The sequence below is a fragment of the Pelobates fuscus genome, chromosome 5, assembly GCF_036172605.1.
Source record: "Pelobates fuscus isolate aPelFus1 chromosome 5, aPelFus1.pri, whole genome shotgun sequence".
Lineage (NCBI taxonomy): Eukaryota > Metazoa > Chordata > Amphibia > Anura > Pelobatidae > Pelobates > Pelobates fuscus.
Window position 1 is genome coordinate 179,328,898 of NC_086321.1, and position 16,490 is coordinate 179,345,387.

Consider the following 16,490-nt stretch of genomic DNA (forward strand, 5'->3'; position numbering starts at 1 on the left):
TCTGGCATGGAAACCTTCTGCACTTAGTTTACTGTACTCGCTGAAACCTCAGTGCCTATTGCCACCAAGTCTTGCTGCAGATCTCGTGCAATCATTCAAGGGTTTTTCACAACCTGCCTTCTCAGAAATCTGGTTGCAGTCATTGGTAGCTTATTTTTTCTGCCCACGTCCAGGTAGTTTAACCACTGTCCCTTCAACTCTGAATTTGTAAACTATGCTTCCAATTGTGTCTCTAGGAACATTCGGTGCCTTCACTATCTTTTTGTATCCTGTTTTTTGTTTGAGAAGGGCGATGATCTCTTCTTACTTTGTGTGACTTATTTCATATTTCTAACATGCAGTCAAATGTGACAATCATCAAACCCCTAGCCAGTTCAAGTATTTCAAGTAGAAACATAGAATGTGACGGCAGATATGAACCATTCAGCCCATCTAGTCTGCCCAATTTTAAAAGATACTTTCATTAGTCCCTGGCCTTATCTTATAGTTAGGATAGCCTTACGCATATCCCACGCATGCTTAAACGCCTTTACACTGTTAACCTCTACCACTTCAGCTGGAAGCCTATTCCATGCATCCACTACCCTCTCAGTAAAGTAATACTTCCGGATATTATTTTGAAACTTTTGCCCTTCTAATTTAAGACTATGTCCTCTTGTTGTGGTAGTGTTTCTTCTTTTAAATGTAGTCTCCTCCTTTGCTGTGTTGATTCCCTTTATGTATTTAAATGTTTCTATCATATCCCCCCGTCTCGTCTCTCCTCCAAGCTATACATGTTAAGTTCCTTTAACCTTTCCTTGTAAGTTTTATCCTGCAATCCATGAACCAGTTTAGTAGCCCTTCTCTGAACTCTCTCTAAAGTATCAATATCCTTCTGAAGATACGGTCTCCAGTACTGCGTACAATACTCCAAGTGAGGTCTCACCAGTGTTCTGTACAATGGCATGAGCACTTCATGCTGCTTTATTACATTGTCTGCCTACCTTTAAGTCATCAGAAATAATCACCCCTAAATTCCTTTCCTCAGATGTTGAGGTTAGGACTCTATCAAATATTCTGTTCTCTGCGCTTGGGTTTTTACATCCAAGATGTATTATCTTGCACTTATCCACATTAAATGTCAGTTGCCACAACTCTGACCATTTTTCTAGTTTACCTAAATCATTTGACATTTGGCTTATCCCTCATGGAGCATCAACCCTGTTACATATATTAGTATCATCAGCAAAAATACATACCTTACCATCAAGACCTTCTGCAATATCACTAATAAAAACGTTAAAGAGAATGGGTCCAAGTACATTGGTGACCCCATTGGTGACAAGCCCGTGCTTTGAATATACTCTACTGACTACAACCCTCTGTTGCCTGTCACTCAGCCACTGCCTTACCAATTGAGTAGGTAAGCAATGTCTACTGCCCCACCATGATCTATTATTTTAGTTACCCAATCAAAAAAATCAGTAAGATTAGTTTGGCATGATCTCCCTGAAGTAAACCCATGTTTCTGATCTTGAAATCCGTGTGTTTTTAGATGTTCAACAATCCAATCCTTTAACATGGTTTACATTCCTTTTCCCACTACTGAAGTAAGGCTTACTGGCCTATAATTGCCCGACTCCTCCCTACTACCTTTCTTGTGAATGGGCACAACATTCGCTAACTTCCAATCTTCTGGGACTACTCCTGTTAACACTGATTGGTTAAATACATCTGTTAATGATTCATGTTAAGTGTTCCAGATCACGCACACCTGGTGCAACTTATGAATCCTTTGATTAGTTGCATCAGGTGTGTTTGAGATAACAAGTTTTGCACATTTGTGCAGTTGTGGGTGATTCTATTCAGGGGATTCAAAAATGTTGAGACTGGAGAAGTCATTAGTAGTTGCATTTTCAGTTGGATTTTGTGAAACCACTTGAACCAATTGATTTTGTCTGAATTGATCAACACAAAAGCTCACTATAGACAATCTCACTGACACACACAAATTTACTGACACAAACACAAAAGCTCTCTGGCATACACACAAGCTTACTACAGACAAACTCATTGGTAAATACATACAAGCTCCCTACACACAAGCTCACTGGCACAAACCCACACAAGCTCACTGACACACATAAGCTCACTACAGATAACCTCACTCTCACAAACACACAAGATCACTGCAGACAAGCTTACCCACACACACAAGCTCACTACAGACAAGCTCACTGACACACAAACTCATTAAAACAGGCTCACTGATGTACACAAGCTCACTGATACACACACATGTTAACTACTGACAAACTCACTCATGCAAACACATACAAGCTCCCTGACACACATAGAAGCTCACCACAGACAAACTCACTCATACAAACACACACAAGCTTACTGGCACACTCAAACTCACTACAGACAAACACACTGACAGTTTACTGAAACACACAAGCTTAATACAGACAAATTCACTAAGAAGCATTGGGAGGCTAGTGTTCATATGCTGTGCGATTCCATATATATCTATGGAGAATGTTCAGTGTCTCCATGCATGCGAAGATTACAGGATTGAAGTACAGAAGGGCCTCTAGTGGTCATTTGAGTAACGGCTCCTAGAGGTGTTACTAGGTAACAATGTAGACGTTGTTTTTTATACTGTTGCAGTGTTTACATCAACAAGACACTCCATAGACACCAGAACCACTACATTAAGCGGTAGTGGTTCTGGTGACTATAGTCTTCCTTTAAATAATTAACAGTTGGACAGTTACAGGGGAAGCCCTGGCACCACAACTACCACAGCAAGCTACCTTACCATGAAGTGTGAGATAAGGGTTACCTCCACTAATCTAATAACTGTGTTACAACAAGGATTTTAGAAATAGTGTTGTGACTTTGAAACCGTCGATGTAATACCTTGAAGGTGTTGAGAAAATAAAGAAAGCATTTTGGGATATATTATTTGGTGGTAACTGCTGATATTGGTGAACCTTCCCTTAATGTGGATTTGCACACTCGAGTATTTATCAAAGTGGTAACAGAATGATCCGTGAGTCACATTTTGTGTTACATTAAAGTGGTTTATAACATTATTTTTACATAATTAGTCTGAAAATGTGACTTCCCAATTAGTCCTATATTGTTATATTAGATTACTTCTGTCCACTGTGCAATAACCTTTTAAAATGTATTTTCACTCCATTGAATATTCAATTCACCACAACTGGTATTAGGAACCAAATGGAAACTTTTTCTTGGCCAATCTGTCATAACAGTGATTCAGTCCGTCCAGTATATTATAAGTCAGATGACATGATCATATACACAAAGAGATAGATAATTATAACACTACACATTGTTGACATTGTTCTATTCTATTTTAGAACACGCAAACACACATGTGACAAATCATAATCCACTCTCAACATCACTGCGAAGTAATGTTTCTAGAGTATTCACAGCTATAAACTTTATATGTGTTGCTTGCTTAATATAAGTTTCCTTCACAAACAAAAACTGTATACAATATTATCTATATATTTGTATATGCAACTTTACAAATAGTAATAGATTAACAAATGCAATCATCAAGCTGTGACTTGTAGGGCATTTAACACAGAATTGCAAACGTAAGGGCTAAATAGTTGCGTTTAAAACAAAGTGTTTTTTTACAAATTTGGCTTTTTTCCCAATAATTTGTAATGATCTCTTTATTGTCTCTCGGTTTGTGATTTCAAATATAGTGCGTCTAAATATACACATTATATGAAAACGTTGACATTGTGTTTACTTGTTCGTAAGAAACATCACATACATGAATGCCAAAGAAATATAAAAATACATTGAAAATGAGATTGATGGTTGCTGTGTGGTTTACTTTTGAACAAAGGCCAATGACTGCATACTTTTTTAAACATTGTATATGCTCTAGATAACAATGGATAAGTACTTAGGCAATTTTCCCACTATTGATGTATTTGTCGGGACTCCTAAAGTTTCATACTGATGTGAATGATATGTATACAAAGATTTTCAAGTACGCCACACACCAATGTGTTAAGGCTGTATGTAGAAGCATAGGCTTTAACGTGTTTATCAGTGGTTTACAAATTAGCTTTTATGTCTCACTACATCTCAATTAACCCTTTGGCGTTTATTCACTAAACTGGTAATTGCAGAATGAACACAGAAACTGCACATTGAAAAAATTATCCAACTATTTTTACCACTCAACTATTACGGCCTAAAACATGCAGTTCTCTTGTCAGTTCTCCTCACTTTCTCGTTCAGTGAATAAACTCCTTTGGTTGTTTATTTTCCTGTAATTGCTTACATAACCTTTTTTTTCCGCTTTTTTTCAGAATGTTTCTGCCTTTGTTTCTCAGTCTGTCTTTGTCTGTCTCTCTGTCTCTTCCTCTCCTTTTCCCTCTCTGCATTTTTATGCCTTTCTTTCTGTTTTTCCGCCTCTCTCCTCCGCTCTCGCTCCCTCAGTTTAAGACGTTCCTTTTCACGCTCTCTTTGATTCGACTGGGCTCTGTTTGCACCCACGGCTGCTGCTAGCAAGATTCCATCTGCATCAACCTTGGGTTTCCCAGTCTCTTTCATTTCACTATCGGATACATCGCTACATCGCCGAGGTGGTCTCTGCAAAAAAAAATACGTGAAAACAAAACGCCTTCTAATTATGCTTCATTGTATTACAGCGAACCTATCAATATATCTGGTATTATACAGTATTGAGCTAGTAGCCAGGCCTAGAATTTACTCGCCACCTTGACCTTGAACAGCATTTTGGTTTAATACCTGTCATTATTATTATTATTTACATTTATTTAGCACCAACATATTCCACAGCACTTTACAATTATAGAAATGTGATATTTGGGAGGTGAAGAAGGCCATGCTCAAACAAACTTACAATCTATGAGATTTATACAGTGTGACGTTTTGGTGTGTCTGTGAATGAAAGGATGTATATGTGAAGTGTCAGAGAGTTGATAAATAAAAGGGTGTATTTGTGTAGTGAGTGAATAAAGTATATGAACCAATCCCTCTTTCCAATGTCACCTCTCCACACCTATACTCCTCATTTTCTATATGACCTTCCATATGTCCCTTCTTTGACTCATCTACGCTATCTTTCTACATGCCCTTTCCATATCAATGCTCTATGTCCTACTCATATATGTCCCTTTCTTCTGTACTGCTAGTCTTACAGTCTGTTAGCTCCCATGTGTTTGGTGGAGCGAGGGAGTCCTAAGGAGCTGTACTTAGGCTGTCTGTAAAGCTAACTTTGAACTCTTTTTAACAATGCGGGCAGGAATTTTGCCCTCTGAGCTTTCACAGCCCCTGCCTGCTTCCTGACCCCTAGCAGCTACAAGTAATATGCAGCTTTGAGTCTTTTACCCTGCACTGACTAACTAGAAATTTAGTAAAAATAGTTTTTTACATGTCATTCAAGAAACGTGCATCTGGTATCATTCAAAGCAACCTGTATGACCTTGCATTCTTAAATTTTTAATGCTTGGAGTAGCCAAATTATATTTAAAGGAACAAGGTTATTTACTAAAATGTGAATTCAAGAAAATCATAGGTTCCTATTAACTAAACTCTGAATTGAAGCATATTCAAATCTGAATTGTAAATTGTAGGCAAAAATAGCAGTTTTTCTAACATAGCTAAAGTCACAACCAGTTTTGTCTAGACTCTAGACATTGCCATTCGAACTATTAAATTATATAATTACAGTGAATTTGGGTAATCAACCCCAACATGAATTCAAATGGAATAGCCAAATTGAAAACAATCTTTTTTTCCAATTTGCCTACAGTATATTGAACGTAAAAGTGAAATTTACTCTGAATGTCCAACAAATCACACATAAGTTAATAACTCCATCAATAATGTATGTGTGCCATACATTGGTAAATCTGCTCTAAATGGATACACTGGACTCCTAAAGCACTTTCTGAAATGCTTTATGAGTGAAGTGTGTGTCCTCTTTTTTCATTTAACAAAAATGATTTGAGTCAAAATTGGCACTTTTGGGGGCGTGGTTTGGCGCTGGACAGGAATGGCCACCTGAATCAATAGCTCTGTGCCCTGCTGCCTTAATTAGCCTCATTCCGCACCTACCCTATAGAATGTAAGCTTGATTGAGCAGGGTCCTCTTCAACCTATTGTTCCCGTAAGTTTATTTGTAATTGTCCTATTTATAGTTAAATCCCCTCTCATAATATTGTAAAGCGCTACGGAATCTGTTGGCGCTATATAAATGGCAATAATAATAATAATAATAATAATACCAAGATCGGTCGAACAAAGTGAATACAAATGACCCCCTCAACACCCAGGACGCAAGAAGAGGCTCCATCTGCATCCATCCGCAGTTACCTGCAAATCCCGCGGATCCTTGAATCGCAACACGGGCTCCTCCATGTCAGAATATGGCCAGCCGACGGATACCCACACACGAGACAGGCAGACCCCTGACTGGTACTCGTGCTTTGCCTCACTCCCTAAGAAGGGAGCTCTACAGACGATCCTGGAGGAGGTAAAATCCACTCTCCAGACGGAGATTGCTACACTCTGCACCTCACTGACAGACTTAGAGGGGAGGGTAAAAGCGCTGGAAACCGTGGGCCCGGAAGCAGCGTGTCCAGCACTACGAACCATGGACTTCGGCTTTTCTCCTTCCTTATCTTGTCAGGCAGCTCACTGACCTGCAGCTCCATGTTGAAGATCTAGATAACAGTAGCCGCAGGCACAACATTAGAGTGCAGGGCTGCTTGATTTGCAAGGCCCAGAAAATTTGCAGGAAACATTGATCCCACTGTTCAACCTCATCCTGAGTAGGCCTCCTGGTGCACGCCTCTATATAGATAGAGCACACCGTGCCCTCCGCCCGAAACCACTACCATCTGCCCCACCGTGCAATGTTATCAAGATTTTCAACTGAAGGATGACATTATGAGAGGGAGGCCAAAATGTGGAGTTGTACAATGATCTATCTCACCTCACAAACGCGACGAGCCCTCCGACCCGTCACAGCTGCATTACAGGAACACCAAATCAGGTACCGCTGGCAATTCCCATTTGTACTAACAGCAAGAAAAGGCAACGTGGAGGACCATTATCTAAAGATTTAACTAGACCATATGTAATTTGGATATCTTCTCCTTGAGACCTATGTACTTATCTATGTTTGACAATTGAGAGACCTTAAACTGTTGACAACTCCATCAGTTTTTTATAACTATATGGATAGAATCATTTATGGGTAATACATTTTAGGCAATGATAATAAAGCCATCTGGTTTACCAAATAAATAATTTTACCCCTATCCTTTATTATTAGGCTTTTATTTCATCGTTAAGCGTTATATGTTGTACTCACCTTTATTAGCCTGTTAACTGATTAGTACCCAAGAGGAATTTCTCTGAAGAGAATTTCCTTATTTCTTGATTCTATGTCATATTTTTAGGGTCCATGCCCAGAGTGGGTGGGTACCACTCACACTGACCACCCTTGTTGGGAATATTTCCCACACAGGGGATTCTAATAATTTATTCTATTATTCTCATTAATACTCTCTTTAATATTTATGGATTTATTTTTTAATTTTCTCTCTCCCCCCTATTCTCTCCCATTTCCTTCCCTTCTCTGCCCATATAATAATCTAGTTGTTATTAACACCCTTTAAGAAATACACGTAGGGGGAAGAATAGGTTTTCAAGCTGCTGGCTTAAACAGGTCATATGTGTTCACGAATGTGTGAATATTATAGCTTGCTAAAAGGTCATGCAAGAAAGTTGTTAAGATAATATGTCCCCCCACCTTTCTTTTTTTCTTTACTCTCTCACTCCCCCCTTTGATTCTTATGCTTCCTTCTCTCATCTGCCCATACTATCTTCTAGGGTGAATATCACTTTGGCAAATTTTATTTACTACCTATAAGGAATATGTGTAAGGGAAAGAATAGGTCTCCAAGTGGCTGGTCTCAATATGTTATGTACGTTTCCATTTGTGGGTATATATTATGGTTCGTTAACTGGTCATTGAGAAATGCTGTTTAGTTACGTTGATGCTTTTTCTTTCTTACTTTTCCATCTCTTTGCTCATTGGCAGCAGGGCTTGGACGACCCCACTACTTATAGTAAGTCCAATTACTCACCTATTTACTGCCACACCACTGGACTTGGGTAACAGGTCGCCAGAGAGGACACACCTTCTGCAGGTTTGGCTTTTCTCCTTCCTTATCTCTTACCACCGGATTGAATGCACTGCGCATTCTCATAGACCCCTGAGTTATTTTCAATTTTATTTTATATTTCTCCTCACATTATTTCCCCCTACAGTCCATCTGCCAATGAGTAAACAATTTACTATACGATTGAGTTGGTAGTAACCAACATACCCTGTATCAACCTGCATGCTATTAAGGATCTATACGCTATCTCGTTGGCTGGCTTTCAAGGAGACTACTGGACCTGTTATTTCCTGGCTGTTAACCTCAGTGGAGCCAACTTTATAAGATAAGTAATTGCTCAGAGCACCTGCCTTTCAAAGACTACTCATGATTTTTATTTTTTTTATTTGGGCCCTGGAGTGTCCAATAGTTTTTCCCCACCCCCCCACAATCAAGTACATATAACCCCAAAGAAAAAAAAATGCATGTAATTATTTGTGCTTGTTTTCTCAGTGAGTTTTATTGAGAAGTCTTTTAAAGGCAAGAGCTGTGGGCAGGTGTCTGCCACTTGAGCTTAGCGCAATTGAGTTAGAGTACCAGGACTAAACTTCTCTCAGTTACCTTCCTAGTCCCAAAATGGCCATCGGGCAAACTGGACGAATGCTACTAGCTTCACATACTGATGTGTGTTTGGAGTGTTTCTTTAATTAGTCCTTGCCTAATTCTCTGATGTTCAAAGTTGTACAACCAAATGCAATTGTTTTTAGTTTCTGTTATATGTAAATGAATTGTTATCCTGCATAACTCACCTCTTCGTCTTCTGAGTCAGTCTCAGGGCGCAGGCAGCCACATGTTTTCATTTTTTAAATCCTTGAGATTTTAGGCAAGAATTTCACCAGATCAGAGGGGATAAAGCACAAAACACCAAAGTGATCCTTCTACAGATGCATTACATGTGAACACACAACTCCTGGTTGTAGACAGTATTGATGCGTAGACTTGTTAATCCTGCTTATCCAGACCTGGCAAAGGGATGATAAATGGTTCGCATAGGATGATGAACAGGTCCTGAGGATGAAAGTGAGCCATGTTATAAACAATTGCATAATCAATTTTTGTCAGAATTCCAACTCACACCCAGAATGTGTTCCCACCTGTATTTTCCATTCAAACTCTGCCTATATAATGGGGTGTATTTATCACCCTGGGAACTGAGGAGAATAGACAAGAAAACTGCAAACTAGGACAAAATAGCTAAGCTGGAAAATAGCAGATTGGGATTGGTTTTCCCCAGCTTCATAAATCCAGCTTTAGTGAGTAAAATGTGTGTATTTGTCAGTGTCCTTTGTCAGTATATACAATTATATATACAATATAAATATATACAATTCCTGGATTATTTCATAAATCTAAAAGTTAATTTGGCTCTTACTTGCAGTATTATTGTGGAGTAGGATTTTATTATGTATCGTTGCTTTCTAGCTTAAAATGAACCTGTCATGTCAGATAAAGGTTTGCAGTTTTCTAACCATCTGGAGTCAACTGACTTCATGTTATACAGTTAAGTGTTTCTTCCCTTAAAAGGATACTCTACGCATCAAAAGAGCTTAAGCTTAAAGTACCACTATAGTGCCAAGAAAATAAACTCGTTTTCCTGGCACTATCGGGTCTTTAGGTCCCCCCACCCTCAGCGTCCCACTCTCGCTGGGCTGAAGGGGTTAAAACACTTACCTTTCTCCAGCGCTGGGGAAATCTCCTCTTCCTGCTGACGTTAGCGCCGAAGGCGTATGCCCGTCAAAAGCTGCCCGCACATTCAAACAGTCCATAGGAAAGCATTTCTCAGTGCTTTCCTATGGACGTCCAGCGTTTTCTTACTGTGATTTTCACAGTGAGAAGCACGGACGCGCCTCTAGCGGCTGTCACTGGAGGCTGGATTAAGCCTAGTGTAAACATAGCAGTTTCTCTGAAACGACTATGTTTTCAGCTTCAGGGTAAACCCTAGAGGGACCTGGCACCCAGACCACTTCATTGAGCTGAAGTGGTCTGTGTGCCTATAGTGGTCCTTTAACAAAACAGTTTTGGTGTATAGATCATGCTATTACTTTCTTGCAGCTTAATTTTCTGCCATTTAGGAGCTAAATCACTTTGGTTTTTATAGCCATACCTTCCCTGGCTGTGACTGACACAACCTGCATGAAAAAAGTTTTATTTTTTTAATCAGGCATTAATTTACTTTAGACATTTTTATCACCATGCTCTGTTAATTTACCTTTAATGTGTTGGTCACATGAAGGAGAGGCGTGGCTGGGCTGCATAAACAAAGTGATTTAAGTCTTAAATTGAACACAAATAGGCAGTTAGACTGCATAATCCATACCCAAAATAACCATATTAAGCTAAAGTTGTTTTGGTGCCTATAGTGTGCCTTTTAAGTGACACTGTAATTTTAGGGGTGTGAGTGGGAATGTGGTCATGGACAGGGTTGTGCTGAGGAATTTTAGGTGACCTGCTAATATCAATTTGGGTAAGTAAAATATAATTTAGAAGAATAGCAATATATCAAATTTACACAGCCCGAGTTCAATGCACATTTATGGTAATTTAAAGAAACATAAGTGTGACTGATATTACAGTGAAACTATGGTATAAATTCAGTCACACCAAAATGCCCCCCAATTCTGGGCACCTACAAAAGGGGACACTGGGACAGAAAAGAGGAAGAGAAATCAAAAATAAGGACGCTTGTGAGGCATGCCATTTCCGTGTTTTTCAAGATTTTTGTAATTAAAACAAATGATTTAGGAGGAGAATTGCTTTTTGCTGAATGGGCCACTGAATTGTACTTGCTACCCTTTCCACTGAGCCAAACATTGACAGTTATCGTTGCTGGCGCAGTAACAGCTAAAACTCACTAATGTCCAAGAAGGTGAAAATGATAATGTGAAGTTTCCTGTATCCCTTGTACAGAGGGGACCTTGACTTCCCTCATAGATGGTACCAGTTTGGTATGCACTTGACACAGATACCCTCTGTAATGGCATTAGAGCTAAAACCTTTACAAATTATGTTTCTTACATTAAGTTATTTTTTTTTTAAAATAGATGTCAAATATTTTGTAAAGGCTATTGCTTTGCAGATTTAACCTTAGAGCTGCAACAGATAACTGCTGCAAAATTATTAATCGAATCATTTGTTCTCTCCTACAGCATTTCAAATGTTATAGTACAGTGTTCTTGTTTCTGCATTAAAAAAACCCACACGTTATATAAATCCTCTGTTAGTCTACACCTCAGGGGACATTCACTAGGAAGTGATAAAAAAAACAAAAAAAACCACACGTTATATAAATCCTGTGTTACTCTACACCTCAGGGGACATTCACCAGGAGGTGATAAAAAAAAAACCACACGTTATATCAGTCCTCTGTTACTCTACAAAGTTGGGAAGTTTTAGATGCTTAGTCCATCTGTTATGTGTTTCCTCTTACTTTATTCTGAGGTGTCTCACCTGGTCAGGTAAACAGGGCTCCTTTGCCTCCTTTCTGGTGTCTGCCGAGAAGGTGTCCTACTGCTTCACTGGAGAAAGCTATTAATGCATTAAAAGTGCACATAGTAAGAGAGGACAAACATGAGACATGATGGTGTGTTCCTTTAATAGAGTATGGTCAGGGAGGGAGGAGGAGGGACAGCTCCCTACTTGGAAGTGTAATGCTCTTACTGAAATAATGGAACTTCAACAGAAGTGAGAGAAAGGAGGAGGAAAAACAGAGGAGGAGGAGAGGCAAAGGGGAGGTGGCGAAACACTGGGGCTGGGGAGAAGTTTATATCAGACTGCTTTCTTTGGCGAATGACATACAGGGAGACAAAAGAAGTTAGAAAAAGCAGATAAACATACGTGACAGCTAGAGAGTTGGGTTTAATTTGCCAAAAGGGAATCGAGATACAAAGCGGTTAGAAAGAAAACTGCAGAGAAATGAGTGGTTAATGGTGTCCGGTGCTGAGAAAAACTGTCAAATCAGAAAGAAGGAATTGTAGAAATTAAATAGAGGAAGGGGTCTAATAAAAAGGATAGAGAGGACAGAGTACTGAGTGGAATGAGTGAGAGGAAGTGGTGGTGGGTGATGAGCAGAGTGTGATTTAGTGTTGGAGGGTGAAATGAGTGAGAGGCAGTGGTGGTGGTGGATGGGCAGAGTGTGACATAGTCATGGAGGGTGGAATGAGTGAGAGGCAGTGGTGGTGGTGGATGGGCAGAGTGTGATATAGTCATAGAGGGTGAAATGAGTGAGAGGCAGTGGCGGTGGTGGATGGGCAGAGTGTGATTTAGTGTTGGAGAGTGAAATGAGTGAGAGGAAGTGGTGGTGGTGGATGGGAAGAGTGTGATTTAGTGGTGGATGGTGGAATTTGTGATAGGAAGTGGTGGTGATGGGTGGGCAGAGTGTGATATAGTCATGGAGGGTGAAATGAGTGAGAGGAAGTGGTGGTGGTGGATTGGCAGAGTGGGATTTAGTAGTGGAGGGTGGAATGAGTGTGAGGCAGAGTGGGATTTAGTGTTGGAGGGTGGAATGAGTGAGAGGAAGTGGTGGTGGTGGATGGGCAGAGTGTGATTTAGTGGTGGAGGGTGGAATAAGTGAGATGAAGTGGTGGTTGTGGATGGGCAGAGTGTGATTTAGTGGTGGAGGGTGAAATAAGTGAGAGGAAGTGGTGGTGGTGGATGGGCAGAATGTGACATAGTCATGGAGGGTGGAATGAGTGAGAGGAAGTGGTGGTGGTCAATGGGCAGAGTGTGATTTAGTGGTGGAGGGTGGAATGTGTGAGAGGAAGTGGTAGTGGATGGGCAGAGTGTGATTTAGTGGTGGAGGGTGGAATAAGTGAGAGGAAGTGGTGGTGGTGGTGGATGGGCAGAGTGTGATTTAGTGGTGGAGGGTGGAATGAGTGAGAGGAAGTGGTAGTGGATGGGCAGAGTGTGATTTAGCCATGAAGGGTGGAATTAGTGAGATGAAGTGGTGGTGGTGGATGGGCAGAGTGTGATTTAGTGGTGGAGGGTGGAATGACTGAGAGGATGTGGATGTGGTGGATGGGCAGAGTGTGGTTTAGTGGTGGAGGGTGGAATGAGTGAGAGGAAGTGGTGGTGGTGGATGGGCAGAGTGTGATTTAGTGGTGGAGGGTGGAATAAGTGAGATGAAGTGGTGGTGGTGGATGGGCAGAGTGGGATTTAGTGGTGGAGGGGGGAATGAGTGAGAGGAAGTGGTGGTGGTGGTAGGGCAGAGTGTGATTTAGTGGTGGAGGGTCGAATGAGTGAGAGGAAGTGGTGGTGGTGGATGGGCAGAGTGTGATTTAGTGTTGGAGGGTGGAATGAGTGAGAGGAAGTGGTGGTGGTGGATATGCAGAGTGTGATTTAGTGGTGTAGGGTGGAATGAGTGAGAGGAAGTGGTGGTGTTGGATGTGCAGAGTGGGATTTAGTGGTGGAGGGTGGAATGGGTGTGAGGCAGTGGTGGTGGTGGATGAGCAGAGTGTGATTTAGTGGTGGAGGGTCGAATGAGTGAGAGAAAGTGGTGGTGGAGGGTCAAATGAGTGAGAGGAAGTGGTGGTGGTGGATGGGCAGAGTGGGATTTAGTGGTGGAGGGTGGAATGAGTGTGAGGCAGTGGTGGTGGTGGATGAGCAGAGTGTGATTTAGTGGTGGAGGGTCGAATGAGTGAGAGAAAGTGGTGGTAGTTGGGCAGAGTGGGATTTAGTGGTGGAGGGTCAAATGAGTGAGAGGAAGTGGTGGTGGTGGATCGGCAGAGTGGGATTTAGTGGTGGAGGGTGGAATTTGTGAGAGGAAGTGGTGGTGGTGGATGGACAGAGTGTGATTTAGTGGTGGAGGGTGGAATGATTGAGAGGCAGTGGTGGTGGTGGATGGGCAGAGTGGGATTTAGTGGTGGAAGGTGGAATGAGTGAGAGGAAGTGGTGGTGGTGGATGGACAGAGTGCAGAGTGTGATTTAGTGGTGGAGGGTGGAAGGGGTGAGAGGAAGTGGTGATAGTGGATGGACAAAGTGTGATTTAATATTGGAGGGTGGAAGGGGTGAGAGGAAGTGGTGGTGGGTGGGCAGAGTGGGATTTAGTGTTGGAGGGTGGAAGGGGTGAAATTAAGTGGTGGTGGTGGTGGATGGGCAGGGTGGGATTTAGTGGTGGAGGGTGGAATGAGTGAGAGGAAGTGGTGGTGATGGATGGACAGAGTGTGATTTAGTCGTGGAGGGTGGAATGAGTGAGAGGTGGTGGTGGTGGTGGATGGGCAGAATGGGATTTAGTGGTGGAAGGTGGAATGAGTGGTGGTGGTGGTGGATGGACAGAGTGCAGAGTGGGATTTAGTGGTGGAGGACGGAAGGGGTGAGAGGAAGTGGTGGTAGTGGATGGACAGAGTGTGATTTAATACTGGAGGGTGGAAGGGGTGAGAGGAAGTGGTGGTGGATGGGCAGAGTGGGATTTAGTGTTGGAGGGTGGAGGGGGTGAAAGAAAGTGGTGGTGGTGGATGGGCAGAGTGGGATTTAGTGTCAGAAGGTGGAATGAGTGAGAGGAAGTGGTGGTGGTAGATGCGCAGAGTGTAATATAGTCATGGAGGGTGGAGTGAGTGAGAGGAAGGGGTCCAGGATGAACTGAGAGATAGCAAGGGGAAAACATTGAGAGGTTAAGCTGTACAAAGAAAAGAATAACAGAACAGAGTAAAAAGAGCTCTAGGAGAGAGAAATGATAAAGGGTACACAATCACATTGGAATGAGTGTAATGGGAGGAGGCACATGACAATGCAATGAGAGGGCGAACAGAAACAGGAATCCAAAGACAAGCTGCACAGAGATGAGTGAAATATGGAGCCACCTGGAAAAAAAAGAATGAAAGGAATAGACTGACAGCAATGTTGGAAGGAATGGAGGTACAGCAAATACAGTGATAGAAATAAACAAACACTGAGCTGGAAGAAGAGAGAGTGAAACAAGTGAGAGGAAGGGGACCTAGAGAAATGAGCATAAAACCGGGATCTTTACTAAGTGAAAAAAAGGTGTATTTATAGTGAATTTCAAATTCAAGGCCAGAGTAGCTGAATGGAAAGCATAGCTGACGTAGATAATTTTTCCAGTTTGACTTTAAATTTGAAATTCACTTTGAATTCACCTTGAAATCTCACTCTACTGATCTTGTTAGTGTGAAAATAAAGAGATGATTTATTGAGGGTGTACGGCACAAAGAAGAGGTTTGGTACATAAAGAGAAGAGATAAGAGATGGGTCCGTGAAGAGTGAAACGTGAGCATGGAGTATAGAAAGAAAGCGGGATGGGATTGTATATAAAGAAAGAATAAGTGCGTGCACAGAAAAGAGTTAAAGGAAATGAGAAACTAGAATGGGTGCTTCTACAAAGTAAAAAAGAAAAAAGTAAGTGGGTGCAGACACACAGAGAAAGAAGTGAGAGATAGGAGTGCACAGGAAATAGTGAGGAGGGGAGCATTGTGATAGAGGTCCAGAGTGAAAGAATTTAGGGAGAGAGAAAGGAGGCACAAGCGAACGTGAAATAGAAGGAACATCCAGTGAGAGACATAAACAAAAAGCAGTGTTGGGTAGTAAAGATAAAGAGGAAAGTTTATGCTTAAATCAAAGCTTAACTGAATAAAACCACATGATTGCATGTACGGAGTGATTGCTCACACAGCAGAAGAAAAACATTAATATGGTATTATTGCACAGCTGAATATAAAAGCACAATAAAGCACAGAATATAACTGAAAACCAAACCCATGAACTGGGAGCTGCAGGTAACAACAGACCTGTGTTGTAGAACTGAGAAGATCCTGCTCTGTATCCTGCACTCCTCTTTCCCCAAGTGTTCCGTTGACCATCGCTTCCTCACATCACAATAAAAGGATCCTATCCAAGTTTCCAATCATGTTGGGACAGGAGAGGTGACACCGCCTGTGATGCTAGTGTGGAGGTTTTGCTATGACTACCACAGTCTATTATGCAAGTAGGCAGTGCAAGGTTTACTTTAATATTCACGGACCAGCTTTAATTTATTTCATTCATGAATTATGTTTCTGACAGAGAACTATTTTCTTTAATTATAATGTGAAGAATGGACAATGGGAGGGAAAATAAAGCTAATAAGTGTAGACAAGAAAAAACATGTTGGGTAATTTACTAAATGTCATTTTTATGAAACAAAAATTCAGAGCGAATGGCAGATACATTTTTGAAAATATTAAATCAATTTACTATTCTTTGAAATGACCAAAATCAACTCTGAACTTATCCAAATTGGATAACAAATGGGGTAATTCCCATGGC

At 41.1% G+C, this 16,490-nt stretch overlaps 1 long non-coding RNA gene across 1 annotated transcript; it reads right to left on the reverse strand.

Annotated features, from left to right (window-relative positions):
* Positions 1-3,341: 3,341 nt before the first annotated feature.
* Positions 3,342-16,114, reverse strand: LOC134611171 (uncharacterized). Its single transcript, XR_010090881.1, has 4 exons — positions 15,974-16,114; positions 11,685-11,762; positions 8,987-9,245; positions 3,342-4,632 (listed from the first exon to the last, which is right to left on the reverse strand). It is a non-coding gene; the product is annotated as an uncharacterized LOC134611171 (long non-coding RNA).
* Between the last annotated feature and the right edge of the window lie 376 nt (positions 16,115-16,490).